Source organism: Diadema antillarum, unplaced genomic scaffold, assembly GCF_040938485.1.
Source record: "Diadema antillarum isolate AM-2024a unplaced genomic scaffold, OU_Dant_1.0 seq00000246_RagTag, whole genome shotgun sequence".
NCBI lineage: Eukaryota > Metazoa > Echinodermata > Echinoidea > Diadematoida > Diadematidae > Diadema > Diadema antillarum.
Window position 1 is genome coordinate 659,840 of NW_027271290.1, and position 22,382 is coordinate 682,221.

The 22,382-nt window shown below is 39.1% G+C and overlaps 1 long non-coding RNA gene across 1 annotated transcript; it reads left to right on the plus strand.

Moving 5' to 3' along the window:
* The first annotated feature begins 14,878 nt into the window (after positions 1 to 14,878).
* On the plus strand, positions 14,879 to 19,448 carry LOC139729561 (uncharacterized). The gene is made up of 3 exons (XR_011710876.1): positions 14,879 to 15,522; positions 17,023 to 17,160; positions 17,747 to 19,448. It is a non-coding gene; the product is annotated as an uncharacterized lncRNA (long non-coding RNA).
* The last annotated feature ends 2,934 nt before the right edge of the window (positions 19,449 to 22,382 follow it).

Consider the following 22,382-nt stretch of genomic DNA (forward strand, 5'->3'; position numbering starts at 1 on the left):
TTCTGTAAAGGGGGGAGGGACGCAACCAATATTTCTGGTGCCACTTCCGGGTTTCATTTTTTTCTTTTGTTTTAACGATGAATAAAGGGGGTGTGCGCCTCTTGCGCCCCCCCCCCCCCCCCCTCTGGATCCACCACTGCGTGGTGTGAACACAAACCACGTGACGGTAGTACGAGAAAACGCTATACGATGTCACACTGCCTTGTATTTAGCATTCCGTAATATACTTGCCTCTTGAGAGAGTTCTGGGCGCTTCTTTCAGTTTGCTCACATATTTTACCGAAACATTATTATCATTATCATTTTTTTTAACAGAAACCACTTCTGTGTTTCTGTTTCTCTTCCCGAGGATAATCACGATATGGATAGTAGTCACAGGTTCACATTGGCAGACACGTGTCATCCTCCTTCTCACGCCTCTGCAGTTAAAACTGCAAAATGCGATGTTCCGTGTTCAAGTAATAAATTCAATATCAGCGTCAAGGCCGCACAATCCACTGCACATCAGAGTGCCTTATGGCGTTAACTGTGAAGTGCTCCTCTCTTTCAATACAGTAGTCTCCGCAAAAATGGTGTTGCCTACCAAGAGGATACTTTGATCCGACTGTACGCTGTGTAAAGCCTATCCTAATTCCGATATCCGTTTACAAGCACCGATACACAGAAATCATTACGGCCTTCGAGAAGTTCTACACAAACAAAAGTATTTACAACAACCGAACATGCACTTTGCATGGATCTGATACCCCTAAACACAAGAGATGTTTCAAACACATTATTTTCTTTCATGTCAATGAGACTGAAAGCCACTTGTGAATAGTTCTGCGTTTTCGGTTCACCGGCGAGACAGGCCCTTTGACACTAAAAAGCAGAATTATCAAACAACTCATTAGGCGCATTTGGCAGCTTCATAGCTAAACAGCTGCCTGGAATATTCTCCATTACATCACCGCTCTGGAGGCTTGTTTCTTGATAATGTTAACCACCGATTCCTACGCCATCAGCTTCCCGAATTCTCGACGATATAGCTGTAACATGGGACTACTATACACGGTTGTTTCAATTTCATTTTCTTTACGTACTCATGCCTTTCTTCCAGTCAGCGCTATAATTGCGTTCACTTCGTGCCAAACGATATAATCCGCTATACTTGCTAATCATCTTTTACTTCGATTCCTCCAGCCATACACATTAGTTTTTATATTGTTCAACACTCTTCCTCTCCAGTTCCCCTGACATTCTTTGACAATGATTATGCATTTAAATTCATTAAATTCTTATGTCGAGATGTTTTCATTGCAACTGTCGATGTAGGGCAATTTGTCAATCAATTGCAATGAAAACATTTCGACAGAAGAATTTAATGAATTTGAATAATTGCGCAGTACCCGCCCGCTGCATGCTATAAGGATTAGAACCAACACTTGCCATGCTTGCTGTCGGACGAAAGCTCGGTGGTCTAGTGGATATGACGCATGTCCGGTGATCAGGAAGTCGTAGGTTCGAATCCGGCTCGAGTTTGTACGCCCACGATTTTTTATCATGGTTACTTCTAAGACACTGATTAATTCAGTGCTTTTTTTTACGTCGATGTAGGGCAATTTGTCAATCAATGGCAATGAAAACATCTCGACAAAAGAATTTAACGAATTTGAATAATTGCGCAGTACCCGCTGCATGCTGTAAGGATTAGAACCAACACTTGCTGTGGGGCGAAAGTTCGGTGGTCTAGTGGAGATGTCGCCTGTCCGGTGATCAGGAGGTCGTAGGTTCGAATCCTGCTCGAGTATGTACGCCCATGATTTTTTATCATGGCTACTACTAAAACACTGATTAATTCAGTGCTTATTTACGTTGATGTAGGGCAATTTGTCAATCAGTTGCAATGATTATGCACCTATATTTGTTAAAGTTATATGATCATGATGAACAACATGTTTCTTATTTACGTCGATTTGTGTCTTAGGGCAATTTGTTAGCCTGCTATACAGTTCATACCGATGGCTGCCACATAATGAGAAACATGTAGAGAATAATCATGTACTGCGATGGCTTTTAAGACTCAAGGTTTTAAAAATATGGAAAAAATAAACAAATGAAACAATAATTACTTATCAAATAGATATGTGAATGTATGCAATTTCCAGTCATATTTTTCAGTCCAAAAGAGGAAATCTAGTGAATGCTCATTCCAATGGCTCACCTAGAACACACACACACACACACACACACACACACACACACGATTAAGAAATGAGAAAGTGATAACTGTCTACTTGTTGATTAAAGAAACCGATGGTGTAATGATCTACTGCTCGACTAATATTATACTAAGGCTCAAGATAAAAGTAATCTACATCTTCTTTCTCTGTTCATCTTCACTCATCTATAAAAGTACGAATACCCACGAAATCGAAACAACAGTACTCGAAGTTTAATTGCACGCAGGTCATGGTTAGTGCTACATCGATTATTGATTTTCTTTTTCTTCCTACAGTGCTCTGGTCGGAAGGACAATAGTCTGCATCAATTTCAACCGTGTAGAGGGAACGGAAGTTAGTAACCTTTTCAAGTAGGTCGATAAACAATATGCCATACTCGCAAAATATTGTCTGATGTACGGCGGGCCTACATGACCAGCTTCAATTTGGTAGTTTAGAAGACAATCGGTTACAAGTCAGTTTTCAGCCTGACTATCGCATTTGGGGCGCGAATGACATCACACAGTAAAATTAGTTTTTCCTGCGAAATATTATCCTCTTGAAATCATTTCACTCCTTTATCTACAGGACATTTTGTCTCCACCTTACTACAACAAGCCTTGATGAGAAAGATGTTCTTTACATTATGCTTAACAGTCCCGTGTAAGAAGAATGGTGTTTGGGTAAACTAATAACACGAAAAGTGTAACGATACGGAATCGGCTGAGCATCTGTTCAAGCAGGATTCATTATACTATTTAATGTCAATTTGAAGAGTCGATATTGCATGAGGCCTGGACGAGAGATGTTGCTATTTCGCAGGTTCGTTGATCCAAAAATAGAATAACATTCGCTTTTCGCTTTTTTCGCAGAAATACACAAATTCCCTGTAGGTAGATGTTTCTTTTTAATCCAAAAATGAAATAGCGTGCGTTCATCCGAACATTCGTGTCGTTACTCCAAAGGTTCCTTATCCGAATTTTAAAGGGACTGGGGAGGAGTGTTGGAACCCAAAATGCAAAAGTGCTATTTCATGAAGTGAAACAGGCAAAAACAAGGACCAATGCCTATGAAAGGACTAAGCAATGAAAAAGAATCGATGAAAAATACGGCATTATGAAGATATCTATGATTTTTTGAAGAGCGTTACATGTAACGCTTGTCAAAATCACGGGGGGTCGGCTTAGAGGCTCTCCGTTCAAGTGTTGTTTTTGCCTCCCTCTTTTGTCCGATTTTGGCACAGCGTTAATGTATTGCCTTCTCCTAGGCGAAAAGCAAGCCCAAGATATCGCCGCGATTGCGAGGCGAAACCCGGGTGCCTGTTCACTGGCTAGCGAGCGTTATCGGTGCATTTCCCGGGATCCGCCCGGCAGCTAGCTAGCACGGGTCCGCTTGAACTCTGCTGGCTGCGTATAGCCTACTTACCGTACCACTCCATCCACACTAACAATGGAGCCGCAGGAGGAGAGCGAGAGATCTGTCTCCAAGAAGAGGAAGACCATGAAAACCAGTGACAGAGTATGGAGATGGTGACAGAAAAATAAAATGTAGAGTCCCAATTCCCCTCAAGACACTAGAAGATAAGGGGCTGAACGACAGAGATGTCATTTCACTTCGGCTGGATCGGTACCGGTAATAAATTTGTGAAACTCGGAAGACCTCATGATTCATAGTCATACTACTATAGTTCAGTGTGAGTAGGACCTATACTGTTACAGTGTTAGTGTTAGTGTTGTTAGTGTAACATTAATTGATAGAGATGTCACTTAGAGGATCTACACACACTATAGGCCTACTATTTAGTAATACTGATAGTAGGCCTAGATTAGTAATTTTGTTAGGTGTCCTATGCCACACCCTAACATTTTTCTATTAAACTAAAAGATAGGCCTATCAGAGTTTGCCTGAGATTTTACTCACATATGTGGAGAAAGGCTACATGCAGATTCACAAAAAGGTGTATTCAGAATGCGATTGAGGTACGGTAGGTATCTTAGACCTATGTATTTTGAGACCCATAATTTAATGACATGAAAGTAGAATAGGGCAACATAATCCAGAATACGGTAAAATAGGAATTCGCGTATCTACATGCAAAACACTTTATTAGCGTGCCATTTCTTAATGTGAACAGCGATTTATGTGTAATTAATAGAGAAGTACATTTCAAAAAGGAGAAATGTTGAGCCAAATTTCCCTTACAAAAAATAACCATGAAATTTAAGGTATTACCATGGTAAAACCTCAATTGCCATAGTAAAACCATGGTATCGATGGTATTACTACGAGTACCACAGAAAAACCATGGTGATGCATGGTGATACCACAGAAAAACCATGGTAAAACCTCAATTGCCATAGTAAAACCACGGTATCGATGGTATTGCTATGAGTACCACAGAAAAACCATGGTGATGCACGGTGATACCACAGAAAAAACCATGGTAAACTATCATTACCATGACACGACCATGGTACTGATACGTATACTATAGAATAACTGTGAAGTCTATGGTATTTCCATGGTTTTACCATAGGCGCCACAAAATAACCATGGTAATAGTATGTTATAATTTTTATACCATAGCACTACCATGGTATTACTACCAGTACCATGGAAAAACCATGCCATCTACTGTATTTGCCTGGTATAACTATACAGGTACAATAAAATAACTATGGTGATGCCGGGTTATGGCCATCATACCATGGCATCACCACGGTATTACCACTTGTACTATAAAATAACCATGGTATATAAGGAATTTCCTCAGTTTTGCTGCACTAATTAACCATGGATATACCATGTAATAACCATCATACCATGGCACGGTTCTGGCACTACTAGGCCTACTTGTACCATAGAATAACCACGGAGATACCATATAATAACCATCATACCATGTACTGCAACCACAGGGTCTTTAATTGTACCGCAGCATAATAACCATAGTCATTATGATATTCTTACAGCTGAAAGGGACTGTACAGTAGGTACTGGTTGAGATGAGGATTCAGATTTACAACTTATTTTTTTCTGTTAGATGATAAACCTCTCATGAAATATGAAAGAGCATATACAGCTGTAATTTCAAGATGGATTCAACGTTTTGAAGAAAATTCGTCTTGAAATGGCTGAGATTACCAACCCCCCCCCAAAAAAAAAAAATCAAAATGAAATTGACAGGCCCCATCTTTCATTAGGAGCTCTTTGTTTTTAGATATCTCAGTCATTTCTCAGCCTGTTTTCATTAAATAAACGTTTGAGTCCTCTTCTGCTCTTTATCATTTCAAAGAGTGGTTTCTAAATATCTCGCAAAATGTTACAAGCTGAATCCTCATCTCATCCAGTACTGTATACTCCTTTTAAATGTCAAATAATGACGAAAAAAGGTACATTCTCTACTGGTATCACAAGGAAAAAATGGTCCCATTATAGCTATCCGTTTGACCCAACTTGTTCAAATAGTTGCAAACTGGAAGTAGGCCGATACTCGTTCACATTACCATGGTGTGAATTACCATACAATTAAAGATGAAAATTAATACCAACTCACGCCATTCCAGCTGACACTAAATTGAATGAGCTGGCACACTCTGAAAAAAACCCAAAAAAAACAATCAATTCCAGCTGAATATTATGGCCTGGCTCTAAATCATTGATTATGAAGTTTTATTTGTACCAACTGGAAAACATGTTCAACTGGCAGACTCACTAGTTGACTCCACTTAGACAAGTTGACTCCAAACTAACATTTTATTCCAACTGACAGACTGAAACAAATGAAATAAACTAGGCAATTGTCTACCAATTATAATTCATTGACATAACCTACAGATTCACCACTGGATTCCAATTGCAAGAAACGGAATAAAGTGTCATACTGAAATATCAACTACCAGATTCCTGTATAAATAAAATAATTGTATTGAAATTGACTAGACACAACTGGCAGATTTACCAGTTGATTCCACTTGAAAGCGATGGAATGGACTGGTACACTGAGAAAACATAGATGACTCCAGTTTGAACAAATGGATCAAACTGTGATGAGTGAGTTACATGTGTGTAATAACAACATACCTAATAGTAGTAGCATAGTGGTACTGGTGATAATAATAATGATGATGATGATAATAATAATAATAATAAGGTCTTATCCAGGAGAGCCTCTCCAGTGTTGTCGCTGCTCTATACCACAGGGCCCTGCCATACCACTAACAGTTGAACTGTTCTAATGAAAATGACAGATTAAAAAAATTAGATCTATTGTGTAAACTGGAACATTAAAGCCTATTGGTTGATTCCAGTAGGAAGAAATAGACCAAAGTATGCCCTTAGACAAAGTGGGATCAACTGGACACAACAAGCAGATTTTTCAGTTGATGATCCACTTGAAAGAAATTGTGTGAAATGGCATACAACAACCAGTTGATTCCAGTAGAAACAATGAGTGCACATTCGAGTTCGACACCCACAAATCATACAGCCAACAAATCAAACAACCCATGAATTTGACACCTAGCGAACAAGGCCCATATGACTGCGACACTAGGTAAATAAGGCCCACGACACTTTTACAATAAGCCCCATGATGCAATGTCGAGCTTGTGGGCCGTATGACTTGTGGGATGACCCCGAAAAAATTGGACCAATTTGGTGCAGGTTGAATCGACTGGACACAACTGGCAGATTTACCAGTAAGAACTGGCATACTAAAACATCAACTCCATGATTCCAGCAGATTCAACTTTTTTTGAACCAGGCTCTTGTATACCTGTTGCAAATGACTTGACACAACTGATAGATTTATTCAACTTGAAAGCAATGCAGATTTAACCTACATGCACTTTGATAAAGTTTAGGCTGTAACAGCTAGTAGAACCCAGCCGGGTAATGTATCAAACTGGCATGACTGGGGAAGTTCATACCAGTTCATCAAATCTGGCAGTTTTACCAGTTGATCTGTCATGGTGCCACTTCCGCAATTAAAGGGGGCAGACACGCCCATTTTCATTTTGTTTTCTTTTTATTTATTTATTTTTATCTTATCAAAAATTAAAGAAGGGGCCCCCTGGAGCTATCACTGCTGTAACATTAATCACTGCGATTGATTGATCTTATGATAATTATGGTATAAAAGTGGTCGATGAGAATCTCATAAGAAAACAAAGGAAACAATAAAAAACAAAGAAATACATTTGAAACTAAAAAAAAAATCATATACATAAAAAAATGGCTTTTGGAAGTCCTTTAATGTCTGATGCATGGTCTTTAAACATGTAAAAACAGACTTACAAATGATTAAGAAATAGACTCTTAATGCTTTTAATTAGGCTAAAATAAGATGTTGGGCCTAATTTGCACAAATAATTAATTGATGAATTAAAATTAGAAATTGACAATAAAAAAAAATCTTATAAGACATATAACACATAATTTTGTAGATTACAATGTGGTTGTAACTTGGGCCAAATTTCGTTACGATCGTAATACTAATGGTCGAGATCTTGTGGAGGGGGGGGGAGGCGAAATTCCCTCCCAAAATGCAATTTTTAGCATTTATAGCCAAATAAGCCTGGCCAGTTAAAGATAAGCAAAGTTTTGGAACTAATTTACATTGCGTGTTATCTCATACAAATTCCAAGTACGACCCAAAATATTATACCGGTACGTTCATGTAATAAATGTACTACAGCCTGTATTTAGTATATGTGTGAATGTGTGTAGTGTGTGTATGTGTGTATGTGTGTGCTTGTGTGTGTGTGGGGGGGGGGGGGTGTGGGTGAGTGCAAACACCCGGTTAGTACTAATATATCCATGGTACCAAGAACTCACTTCTTCCCATGCAGTTTAAACCTCATCAACCCAACTGGAAAATGTAACACAAGTTGATTCAAGTTGCACGAACCATGTTTTGACTTGGTTTCTGTATTGCTCATGAATATTCATGAGAGAGCATCTAACATGCAAAAGGTGAGAAAATAGATAAAAGACATAAAAACCCAAAGTATATATTCTGGGTTTAAACTTTGAAGTATGTTGGGAAATTTCTCTTTTGTTACCAACTATTTTAACTTGTGTTATAACAATGCATATTCATATTTTGATAGGACTAATATTATGCATGACATGTAGTTAGTAACCATGCCTTAAACCTTTTCAGATATCAGCCCATATATAAAGAACTGATACACTAGCAATGTGTCTAGGAATAGGAAGTATACTCTAGGTATACAGATAGGTAGACCTGGGGGGTGTTTCACAAAGATTTAAGTTTGACTTAACTCATGCGTAAATCCCCAAACCCTGCGTAAATCCCTAAGTCCTGCGTAAATTTACGCAGGACTTTGAATCCTGTTTCACAAAGCTTAAGTCATGCGTAAATCCCACCAAGTCCTGCGTAACTCTACGCATGGCCTGAAGCCATGCGTAGAGTCAGACTTAAATTCCAAAATGGGAATTTCAAAAGCATAATCAACTCCTAATATTCATTAATTTCTTCCACTTTATCTTATCCTGAGTGAGATGGCAGTATTTTTAACAAACTAGAGAATCACTAGTTTCGTAGAGGGTCTACTCCTACGCTATTCACTGAACAATGGTCCAAATTAAAAATAGTCATAAAAATAGATCCCTACCTACAAATGTACTGATATAGTTTGAACTGTTAAGTTAAACCAAAATTTTAGCTCATAAAGAGCTATGTAATCTACATGTATCTGGGCTTTGGAAATTAATTATATTTCTACTAATCCTTTCTTGCCTGTGTTATCTTCTTAGCTGCTTACCCATGAATATTAATGCATGCCTATCCATTATAAATATATCATGCATTCACAACAAATTAGAAAAACCTAACAAATTAGTTAGACCTATACTTGTTAGAAATATTATACCTCTTGTGTACAGGACGGGGCTGTGTCTATCTACACTAACTGGTTAGACCGATAAATTTGTCTCTTGTTCGGTAGCCTAATTGTATCTGTACAGTCTGTAATACGGTCGACTGCATTAGCGACCGTATAAATACAGTTAACAAGAGGCTACCCGACAAGAGGAAGATTTATTGGTCTACCTCTACACATGACTGCCAATGAAATTAGCCAAGTTTCCATTTCTACAGTACCAGTTACATCTTAATGAATGCTTTTTTTTTCCTGGAAGCAAAAAACAAAACAAAATAAGACACAACAACCCCCCCCCCCCCCCAGCATTTTGTGTCAGTTAGAGGAAACGGTTAGCCAATAGACAGTCACCTCTGCCTCGCATCAAAGGCTACAGTAACGTATACACGGAAAACGTGAGAGGTCTAGTAGTTTCTATGCCTAATCTTGATTGATGCAGTTCTCATCAAGCACATTCCAAAATCCAAAAACGCATAAATTCATCAATTACTTCCCAATTCAACTCAGGGCCCAGCAATTGGACTTTAAAATTCGACCAGTTGATAGCCATTAGCCATGATTTATTATGGTTCTAACTAACCTTATACATGCAGTCTAGGGCAATCATGCACTTTCTTTTTTCAAAATCATAAAGATGTGGCACTGTGCCCCTAGCTTGATTAATAACACAGTGCACAGACTCTACACTAACTGTTAGGCATAGCCATGTTTAATTGATAGTCATACTAATACTAGAACTGATAAGAGTTTATGTGTAGACATAACTATACACAGCCCAGTTATTTGCACTGCGTATTAACAGCGTCTGGTCGGGATAATGTAGACATTGTCTAATGACATGATATTAGTAATGAGCAGACTCTACAAATTACAATACGAGTACAGTTGTACCAGCACAACACACACAGAGTTCATAATATTCAGTCCCTTCCTAACCTTCGATGAATCATCTCTTGCTCAACTTACATAATTTCAAGGACCTACCTAATGACTAACAGATTAAGCTACACTCACTTCTGTAGTTACGACCAACCCTAACTAGTTGGAAAAGAAAACTTCTCTTCGTGTGCAACAAGAGGCTAGCCAGAATCCTCTTCTACCAAGGTCCACAGTTACCAATCCCTTACGAAAAAGTCCTGTGGTACTCCTGTGGTAATTACCACAGGACGGTACCACAGGACAGTACCACAGGAAAGTACAACAGGACAGTACCACAGGACAGTACCACAGGAATTGTCCTGTGGTATTTTGGGACATACCACAGGTTAGTACCACAGGAATTCCTGTGGTATTTTGGGACGTACCACAGGGCAGTACCACAGGAAAGTACCACAGGACCGGTACCACAGAACAGTACCACAGGACAGTACCACAGGAATTCCTGTGGTATTTTGGGACGTACCACAGGGCAGTACCACAGGACTAGTACCACAGAACAGTACCACAGGAACTGTCCTGTGGTATTTTGGGACAGTACCACAGGACAGTACCACAGGTCGATCATTAGGGCCTACCACACAGCATTACCACAGGGCAGTACCACACAGCATTTCCATGGTACCACAGGAGAGTACCACACAGGATAGATCGAAAAAAAAAATCTGGGAGACTTTTAGCCACATTTCAAGGAATATTTCTGATAGGTGAGTGATGGATTTTAGGACAAACATGGCCCTACTTAATAACCTGTCCTACTCCTAACATTATTATAACCTCAAACGAGAGTCTAATGGCCAAGTGCCAATCTAGTCCTATAATAGATCTATATAGTCATATTCTATTCCTAGGTAGCCATCGACCCTCTCAGTACATATATATATGGCCGTCTATCCGTAAAGCATTAAGGCATGGTTACTAACTCGATTATACTTTATTATCAAGATATGAAATTACACTTTCATAACAATATCTATGATATTGGGAATAACATAACATAATTAGACAATCTTTCATAAAGTTCAAAGTAAGTTCCATCATTAATACTTTGACTCTTTAAGTCATATATGTATTTTCTAAAATCTAGAGTGCTTTTTATGAATATTCATGAGCTATGTAAAAATTTGTACCACAGGAGTACCACAGGAGTACCACAGGAGTACCACAGAAGTCCTTATGAAATTTCTCATGCTTTACATCAGCACTTTCACTAAATAGGTAATACTGCAGGAGTATAGGACAGGATAAGTAATGGCAAATCAATTGTTATGATTCACAGCATAACTCATCTATCAATTAATTGAGGAATATTAATATGTGCTTTTTTGTTTGTATTTTTGTTATAAATTTCAGTTGATTCTGCCTTACAATTTTCCTGTGTGGTACTCCTGTCTGGTACTGCTGTGTGATATTCTCCTGATGTGATAGTCCTCTGGTATAAAATGTTAAGAAAAAAAAGAATACCCTTTAGCATTTTTCTGTGGTACTTACGAATTTAATTTGCTGTGTGGTACTTCTGTGTGGAATAGCACCATATTATGATTTTCCTGTGGGATTTTGGACAGTTCCTGTGGTACTCTCCTGTGGTATACATCGAAAATTACCACAGGAATTCCTGTCGTACTGTCCTGTGGTATGTCCCAAAATTCCACAGGACAATTCGTGTGGTACTGTCCTGTGGTACGTCCCAAAATACCACAGGACAAGTCATGTGGTACTGTCCTGTGGTACTATCCTGTGGTACTTTCCTGTGGTATTGTCCTGTGGTACTGCCCTGTGGTACTGCCCTGTGGTACTGTCCTGTGGTACGTCCCAAAATACCACAGGACAAGTCGTGTGGTACTGTCCTGTGGTACTATCCTGTGGTACTGTTCTGTGGTACGTCCCAAACTACCACAGGACAAGTCGTCTGGTACTGTACTGTGGTACTATCCTGTGGTACTGTCCTGTGGTACTGCCCTGTGGTACGTCCCAAAATACCACAGGACAAGTCGTGTGGTACTGTCCTGTGGTACTATCCTGTGGTACTTTCCTGTGGTACTGTCCTGTGGTACTGCCCTGTGGTATTGTCCTGTGGTACGTCCCAAAATACCACAGGACAAGTCGTGAGGTACTGTCCTGTGGTATGTCCCAAAATACCACAGGACAAGTCGTGTGGTACTGCCCTGTGGTACTTTCATGTGGTACTGCCCTGTGGTACTGTCCTGTGGTACGTCCCAAAATACCACACGACGAGTCGTGTGGTACTGTCCTGTGGTACTATCCTGTGGTACTTTCCTGTGGTACTGTCCTGTGGTACGTCCCAAAATACCACAGGACAAGTCGTGTGGTACTGTCCTGTGGTATTATCCTGTGGTACTTTCCTGTGGTACTGTCCTGTGGTACTGCCCTGTGGTACTGTCCTGTGGTACGTCCCAAAATACCACAGGACAAGTCGTGAGGTACTGTCCTGTGGTACTATCCTGTGGTACTGTCCTGTGGTGCGTCCCAAAATACCACAGGACAATTCCTGTGGTACTGTCCTGTGGTACTATCCTGTGGTAATTTCCTGTGGTACTGTCCTGTGGAACTGCCCTGTGGTACTGTCCTGTGGTACGTCCTAAAATACCACAGAACAAGTCGTGTGGTACTGTCCTGTGGTACTATCCTGTGGTACTTTCCTGTTGTACTCTCCTGTGGTACGTCCCAAAATACCACAGGACAATTCATGTGGTACTGTCCTGTGGTACTGTTGTGTGGTATACATCCCAAAATACCACAGGACAATGTGTGTGTATACTGTCTTGTGGTACTGTCCTGTGGAACTTTCCTGTGGTAATGTTCTGTGGTACTGCCCTGTGGTACATCCCAGAGTACCACACGATCCTGTGACACAGTACCACACAGTTCCTGTGTTAACATATATTTGTGTGGTACATTGTGTGGTACCAGCCAGTACCACAGGGAGTACCACATGAGCCTGTTAAACAGTACCACACAGTTCCTGTGGTAACATTTATTTATGTGGTACATTGTGTGGTACTGACAAGTACTACAGGGAGTACCCTACAAGCCTGTGGTACAGTACCACACAGTTCCTGTGGTAACATTACAAGTGTGTGGTACATTGTGTGGTACCGACAAGTACCACAGGGAGTACCACAGGACTTTTTTGTTAGGGATTGTGCAATGTGAATGGTTGTACAGAATGCAGAGATCATATCAGTGCCAGCTAGCTGCTGCGAGCTGCGCGAGCAACCCCATTCATCCTAACTTTCACACAGTCCAATATAAACATGTGGGACTGGATTAAAGAGGCATCATGCACAAAACATCTCTTATATCAAAATAATCATCAAACCAGCGGCTATTCATGTACAAAAGAGAAATAATATGAGTCAGTAAATGAGCACTGTGAATAACGAATGATCCAAAGTAATGTCATATGAATCGTAGTTGCAGAAAATCAAAGCAATTTCCCTTCCAGAAATTACTCAAAAATCATCAGCAGACAACAAATGGCTAATTTGCATATTTTTGGCTCGTACATTATTATTCAAATCGAATAAGTCAGTCTTAGCCTAAGATTGACTTTGTGAAACAGACTTAAAAAGTCGCACTTAGACTAAGATTGACTAGCGCTAAGTCTGACTTACAAAGTGCGACCTTTGTGAAACAGGCCCCTGTATAGGTTAGGATGTAGGTCTTGTACAATAGTGTAGAAACAGGTGTGTATGTGATTCGAGGCCAGGTTATATAGGTAACATACAAGTACTGCATGCTGTAAATACACAACCGTTAATGTTATTTTTCTTTTCAAATTGTAAATACCATGGTAATTTTACCATGGTAATACCATGGTAATTTTACCATGGTAATACCATGGTAATACCATGGTAAAATCACCTCAGAAATACCATGGTATTGTACCATGGTACGGTACCATGGTATTTGGTAAGCACAGTAATACCATGGTAATATACCATGGTACATGGTAAGAGCAGTAATACCATGGTATTTTGCCATGGTAATACCATGGTAATGTACCATGGTTTTACCAGGGCAAAATTACCAGGTCTACGTCTACGTGGATACTCAGCAACGTCCAAAACTGGATATATTACGCCGAGGTTTCCATGGTTCATTACCATACCATGGTATTACCATGGTAAAGCCATGGTTCTTTTTTGTAAGGGTTGGGCTGTCATTCATAGGCAAAAAAATGTCCAGTTATGGTAACTATACACAGCCCAGTCGCTGTACGTAGGTACGTAGCGACAGGATTCGCACAGTGTACTGTACTTACAGCGTCTGGTTACGCGGTCGGGCTACAGGCACTTATATGGCAGAGAAAAAGGGCCTCGGACTAGGAGTGGTAGACGCTGTAAGTACGCTGTGCGAATCCTGTCGCTATGTACCTACGTACAGCAACTGGGCTGTGTATAGTTACCATAACTGGAAATTTTTTTGCCTATGAATGACATCCCAAATTTGGCTCAACATTTCTCCTTTTTGAAATGTGCTTCTCTATAACACATAAATCGCTGTTCACAGTAAGAAATGGCACGCTATTTGTGTTTTGCATGTAAATACGCGAATTCTTATTTTACCGTATTCTGGATTATGTTGCCCTATTCTACCTTCATGTCAAATTATGGGTCTCAAAATGTCGAAATAAGAAAGTTACGACACTCATCAGAACTGACGTTTGTTACAAATTGGCGATAGGCGAGAAATCCAATTTTACGAAACGACACTGAATGAATGAAAGTGTCAGCGAATCTGGTAACTCTCGGTTTTTACAAAATACTTTGTGGAGACTCAACTGTGTACAGTATATGTCATCGCAGCTATGATCGGACCAAAAACGTGAATTCACATGTTTGGTAAGGTACCTTGTTATTGTCTCCGGTACACATGGCATTGCAAAAATGTTGATTGAAGTGTATCTATTGTGCGTACATACATAAGTGGCTAATGGCGTATATGCTTTGTAGCGCAGTTCACTCAGTCTCTATAGTGTAGTGGTTAATGGTGTATGCTTTGTAGCACAGTAGGTGCTAGTTGTTGAGAAAGGTCTGTCAGATATTATTGTGGGTATCTTTTGTAGGGCAACAGCCAGCATCACATTCAAGGACCATCCTGACTAGGCAGCTCAGTGAAGCCAGTGACAGCCCCTCTGGTCAGTTGAGACCAGCCCTCCCAGCTACCCAGCTTGATGAAGCCAGTGAAATTCCCTCTCGTCAGTTTTGACCAGCTACCCAGCTCGGTGAAGCCAGTGACATCCCCTCTCGTCAATTGAGACCAGCCCTCCTAGCTAACCAGCTTGATGAAGCCAGTGACATTCCCTTTCGTCAGTTTCGACCAGCTAGCCTATACCCGGCTTGGTTAAGCCAGTGATGTCCCCTCTCATCAGTCGAGACCAGCCCTCCCAGCTTGATGAAGCCAGTGACATCCCCTCTTGCCCATTGAGACCAGCCCTTCCATCGGTACAAAAGGTTTGTACAAACTAACTTTAATTACCTGGTACTATTTTAATACACCTAGATCCAACAACTGTTTTGAACCTGCAAATGAAAGTTAATGTTGATATTTAGTGCACAAAACATCAATAAATTGTTAGATAACTCTGTGTTCTTATTCTTGCTGTAATTTAACTTATAACATTTTTTTTTTAAACCCAAAGCTGTGCATGGTAGTGGTTAATAAGATTATGGTTGTCTTGATCATTACTTTTAGGGTTACAAGTTACATAGTTTGTACATTGCAGCCACATATAGGCCTACTATATGATTGTATGTGGAATTATACAGACCCCCAAATCCCTTGCATGTGGCTGGATTGAAAGACATCATAGGCCCGATGTGAGGTTGTATACACAACATATAAATAAATAGGGCCTACTTTGTAGATGGGTAATTCCATGAAGTTGGGGCAGTGTCCATGTATGTAGCATCGTGATATTGAAAAAATACATGTCAGCATAACTCAATATCAATTATGCTATACATTTATTGTTTGTAGGCTTTACATTTGCATTGAGGCCACACATTTTCCTGGAAATTTTGTGCCATTCAGACTCAATTTTAATGAAGTTATTAAACAATATGTAACACTGTGTCCTGTAGCATCGTGACGTGTCCACGTAGCATCGTGATATTTTAAAATTTGGTCCTAAGAGACAAATTATGGCAATGAGCTTGACCAAAATTTGATGCAATATGCATATTTACAAGGTATGAATAAGATAGCTAAATATCTCAAATTTCCTGTACACAGTTTCAATTTAAAAAGAAAATTACAAAATGTATCACAATCTATGCGGTGTCCTTTTTTGTGTAAAACTGTGGAAAGGAGAGTTAAGATATTTAGCTCTCTGACTAATCTAGTAATTATGCATATTTCAAATTTTGGTCAAGCTAATTGCCTTAATTTGTCTTTTAGGACCAAATGTTTACTATCACGATGCTACATGGACACGTCACGATGCTACAGGACACCATTACATATCGTTTTAATAATTTCATCAAAATTGAGTCGGAATGGCACAAAATTTCCAGGAAAATGTATGGTCTCAATACAACTGCAAAGCCTATAAACAATACATGTATAGCATAATTAGTATTGAGTTATGCTAAAATGTCACACTTCGTGCCCCAACTTCACAGAATTACCCAGATGCACAATGAGAGGCTGAGGTCATCCCGACGTCATGTGCAGTGTCAACTCATCAAAAATTTGGCTAGGGTCTCTGTAGGTCTTATTTATCCTTTTTGCTATTTAAGTTCTACAGTAGACAGTCTATTTCTAACATATTTCATGGAGTTTTCTCTGTTGCATGTATGTGAGCACTACAAGATAAAGCTACTTGGTAGACTCTACACTGAAATACATGGGATAGCAAGTTCTGTGACTAAATTTACAGATTGGTGAAGAACTAACGGGACTATCCTAATTGTAAGTCAGTGTTAATGCCTTTCATTGTGTCTGATATACAGATGAACTCCAGTCCAGATGCCCCTGTGAAATGGAAAAAGGACAAGTTCATGAATGCCGTTGCCTTCTCCAATTAGTTGTGGAGGAAAATGCTACTCTGAGGAAAGGACTTGGGTCAAATTGAAGTGGATCAAAACCTGGTGAGAGTGCTGACAGATATTGATTTTATCAGAGCCTGGGCAGATGTAAGGAGATAACAGGTTACTGTAAAAGTGGATATTTTAGCGCGACTAATTTTTTGCGGTCGGCGGGGTAAGAAGAGTTTCGCATGTTTATAGTTCCGCGGAATCAAGACATCAACTACTTGAACAAATGGCGAGCAAAAATATTCGCATGCTTTTATTTTCGCGCTAGTTTCGGCTTGCGCGAAATGCGTGAAAATTTCAACCAACACCGCAAGAAATTTCCACTTTTACAGTAGATGATGAAGACGTCCCTTTGGCATGCATATTAGGGAATTTTTATGTAAATATCATAAATAAAGTGAGCTATTTTCATTGGACTTTCAGCATATAACATAATTACTTTCATCAGTACTAAACTTGTCATTGCTTGAATGATAGTCTTTAAAGAGAATATTTACTATGTGTATTACTGAATAGTTAATTGAGTCTATATGAGTAGTAAAATAATTTTTCATTGTAAATGTGTAGTAGTTACTTTATTACCAACATTCAGTCATTAGATGAGAGATCAATAGAATGTGCTTGTTGGCCTCTATTGCAGTGGAACAGCTAGCATCACATCCAAGTGCCATCACAGATATCCAGGTTGTTGAAGCCAGTGACACCCCCTCTCGCCAAATAAGACTGCCTCTTCTAGGCTACGCAGCTCGGTGAGACCTGTGACATCTATCTCGCCAGTGGAAACCAGCCCTCTCTGCCACCAAGCTCAGTGAATCCAGTGACATCCCCTCTCATCAATCAGAACCAGCCCTACCAACTACTTAGCTCCATGAAGCCAGTGACATCCCCTCTCATGTTCTTCTTTGTGGCTGGCAAATGTTTGAAAACTGAACTTGGATGACTTCAATATCATAATTATGTTGAGTGCATCCAAGTGATGGCAATGATAATAGCTCTGACACCAGTTCTTCCTGTAGGCCTACTGTCAATTTATGCCTTCATTGTGTATTATAGCAAAAGACATGTTAGTAATGAAAAAGCTGCACCTTTGTACCAGGATTGTTGGGGATTCTGATAAATGCACATTGAACATGAATAACATCAATTCCAATCATAGACTACATTCATGTGATGGCAGTGATAACTGATATGACACTACATTTATATCTCTGAACTCTCTATTTCTGTCTTTCCTGTGAGGTAACAACAAACATGTTAGTACTCAAATGTGTGAATCAGAATGAAACAGTGAATTGATTGCCTGGAAAATTTGTTCTTGCCCCATGTAGCTAGTAGGGAAAATAAATCCTGTAAACTCCTAAACTGCATGTGCGTTAAACTGTTACTGGAAACTGAAAGGGCTGCAATATCCAGGCACAAAGTGTTTTGTCCTTTTTTTTTTCATTTGGTCTTTTTTCCCCCTGTGTTTCCCAGGTGTTTCAGTGGTGAAAAACTTAAATTACTCCGTTACGATAAAATATTGCATCAGTGTTTTAAAGTGAACTTAAGCAGGGCTGTCATGCACAACAGTGTACATCACTGAAGGGCCTTTCACACATTTCATTATTGCTCTAATTGTTATTATTATTATTATTACTACTACTATTGTTGTTGTTGCTAATTTTTTATTACTATCATCATCTTCATAATGATTATTATCCTCATCATTTATGTGATCACTGATATCATGCCATGTGTTACATTCAAGTGGCACAGCAGGTCCTACACAGTAGCATTGTCCATCAGCATTTTGGAAGACACTTTTTCAGCACAAAATTTTGTGATAACTCTATCAAATCACATTATTATGAGGACAATATTTTTGTGGTAAATGGAGTTTGTGCCCTTGTAATATTCATTGCATCTATATTTTGTGGCCAAAAAAAAAAGTATGAATTTTGATAAACAAATGTGTTGGAAGTGCTTCAAACAAGATGTTCAGTTTTCATTCACATAGATATAAAAATACATTGTAATATACATTTTGGTATGTCCCTACATGATGTTCTACTGATATAATTGTATATGCTCAAACCCTAAACCGATTGTGTTTTGACAATGCAATATGTAGAAGGTCTCCACACTGAAATAGTATAGTGTTCTTTGTACTTGAAGTCATTAACCCTGTGACATTGATTCTTGGACTTTCACTTCAATATTTTTTCCCTGCAAATGTGCAAGTTATTTGAAAGTGGTTGCATATGTAAGGTTCTTTTAATTTACATGTTATAGTATTATTATCATAATTGTTCAATATGATAGGAGTATAATGTGTAGATGCCAAAATTGACTAATGACAGAATGCTGAGCAGTTTCTTTTTTTTTCTGCAAATGATTACCTTACCTGTGTTAATTGGCAATCTTTGCTTTACAACTATTTCTATTATGACATTTTATATTTAAAAGATATAGGCCTACATGCAAGTAGCCAGCACAGATTTGTTATCTCTACATTGTATATCACATCACATTACTGTGAGAGCAGTTTCTAAATACATGTAGCACATTTGCAATTAGAACCTGTGCTCATGATGCAACACCAAATGCAAATATACATGCAAAGATAAAAGAAAATGTAAGGTCAGTGTACCCTGGTACACACAACTTCTAATGTAGGTCCCATGTACACATGCAATTTATATGTGCACATGAAATTTGTATTTATGCATGGTAGTATAACGTAAGTGTAGGGATTTATTTTGAACCATTTATTATAAGTGTATCCCCCCTTCTGTTATTACAGGTACTACCCCTCTACACATAAATACGTCAACCCACACATACAGTAGTACTGTATTCACATCCACATGCATCCACACACCCCACCTACAATTGTATCACAGACACACCACATATCACATGACATTTTCCACTCTTTCACTTCTCACCCATTGTTCCCTGTAATACTGAAATCATGCCTAAATCACCCAAGCCTACACATCATTTACATATTATTATGAATATTTAGTTTTAACCTTTGTTTCTTTATTTGCATGTTTTGTTATGTTGATTTTGTGTATGCATATTTATGTAACAACCCACATTTACATGTAAACCCATGCCAAATTATGTGAAGAATAAACTGGCTACAAGTTAGTTAGCCAGGGGACTCCTTCCAAGTAACACATGTGTGCTGCCCTAGTTTGCTTTTAGTGTGATGAGTGCTAGAGAGCTAAGTGAACCCTAGCCCTACATAAGTAATGTGTTAGATTTAAATTCACTGAAATATCAGAACAAGATATTACCTGTGTATACAGGCCTAATTGTTAAGCATCAATTTACCAATGAGAAAAAAATGTGTTTGGATGATAGAAACCTAATCAGGGTTCTAGATAAAAACTGAGTGAATGTTGTTGACCTATGTGGAAATAATTGACTTGAACAGATTATTTCTTGTGTCTTGATTTTCTCCTTGTATAGGTGAACAAGACATTGCATCATGCATGGTTGCATTGTACAATGTGTATGATAAATAAGAAAATGTATAAGATAGCCTCAGAAATTATTGGATTGGTTATTAGACTATTACAGGTGTCACATTATTCAGTCTAGAAGACTGAAAATGATCTGATTCCCAACATTTTTGTGTGTATCTGTGAAATAATTCCAATTAACCCTATTTATACAGAAAATAGGTTCACAAAAAATTTCAAACTTTTTTGAAATTCTCGCCGAAGTAAAAACGACATTCGCGAACAATTGACGACGCTTCCGAACCCTCACGTTCATTTCTAACCTAGTATGTGCATGTGTCAATTGTGAAGAAAATCATCCACAATAAATGTTACAACCATTAAAGTCACATAAAATTACGAATACATGACAAGTTGTACCGGTAATAAAAATGAACTATTGGTTAGTTCCAATGCAAGTTTAGATATAACATTGTACCGGATACAATGTACTGGTCTACTCGGTACTTGTGTTTCAAATCTTTGAAGAAAAAAAAAAATGGGTTTGCCATGAAGATTGCATTGAATTGCATGTACATGTAATAACACAACCCGTTTGTGTTTCATGTAATAATTACATGAATCGTAAATTATTGTAAATTGAGATTTCGTTGATTTTTTTTTTCTACGTAGCCCGACCAGACGCCGTGCGAAGCACGGCAGTTACTGCGTACATGGTACCTAGCGCTGGGCCGGCTGTGTCGTCCGTCCTTACCCGGAAAAGTTTCTACGTACGTACACGCACAGCCCAGTCGCTGTACATATATAGTAGCCCGCCCGGCGTCTGGTCGGTCTACGTATTACTGTACCGCATTCACCTATCCCGCTTTCGGTACTTCTCAACGAAGAATCTTGTAATAAATGGAGTTTGATGGCTTTTAGGATACGTAGCCTACCGAGTCTTCCGACGATAGAACTAGCTCTCATAATATCTTGGAAGTGAATCAGAAAAGGAGGAGTCCTTTGATTTTAGGTTAGCGCTCTCATCAAATGAAAACACGCAAGATCGTACAGCAGCTCGAGCTTAGAAGCACTAGCACTGGACACTGTGTATGATGCGAGTTATGGCAAGTGAAGTGCGGCCAGCGCTCGCCGCGCCCATAGGCACAGCCAGCCGTAGAGCTAGCCACAATTTCTCTACGTATAACTACTAGTAGTTCCGCAGCTCACTCGGCATGTTGGCTTGATTTCGCTGTAAGTTGGCTTGATGTTGGCAGTCAACAAGCAGTATTCCGCAATTCAAATACGTATTGCCATCGTATCGAAGGGTCTTTTTCCAGAAAAGTATGTTTTAATGTTTTTCGCTTTTTAAAACATTTGAGAAGATACCGATTTCCAAGATATTTTCACACATGTTAAGTTACATATCTACCTTTCATTTTATACCCAAAACACCTTCTCTTTCGCATGTTTTGCACAACCGAACACTCATCCCCAGTCCCTTTAATGTTCGTTGCTCTGCATATTCGTTGAACCGACAATGAAATAAGGTTCGTTAATTCGGAAGTGAAAAGAAGATGCTCACTAACAAACCTTCGGAATTACACACCTTATTTCGTCTTCGCATTAACGAACATTCGCAATAACTAATCTTATTTCACTGTCGAATAAAAGGACAATCATGTCAAGACAATTCCATTTAAGCAACTCCTTTAATAAAGATATTTCACACACACAATTATTACTTACAACCATGATGAAAGTCCCTTCCGGGGAGATCCTCCAGGAAAAGGCGTATGTAGTTATCGAGACATGGGAATCATCTCAGGTAGAGAAACGTTATTT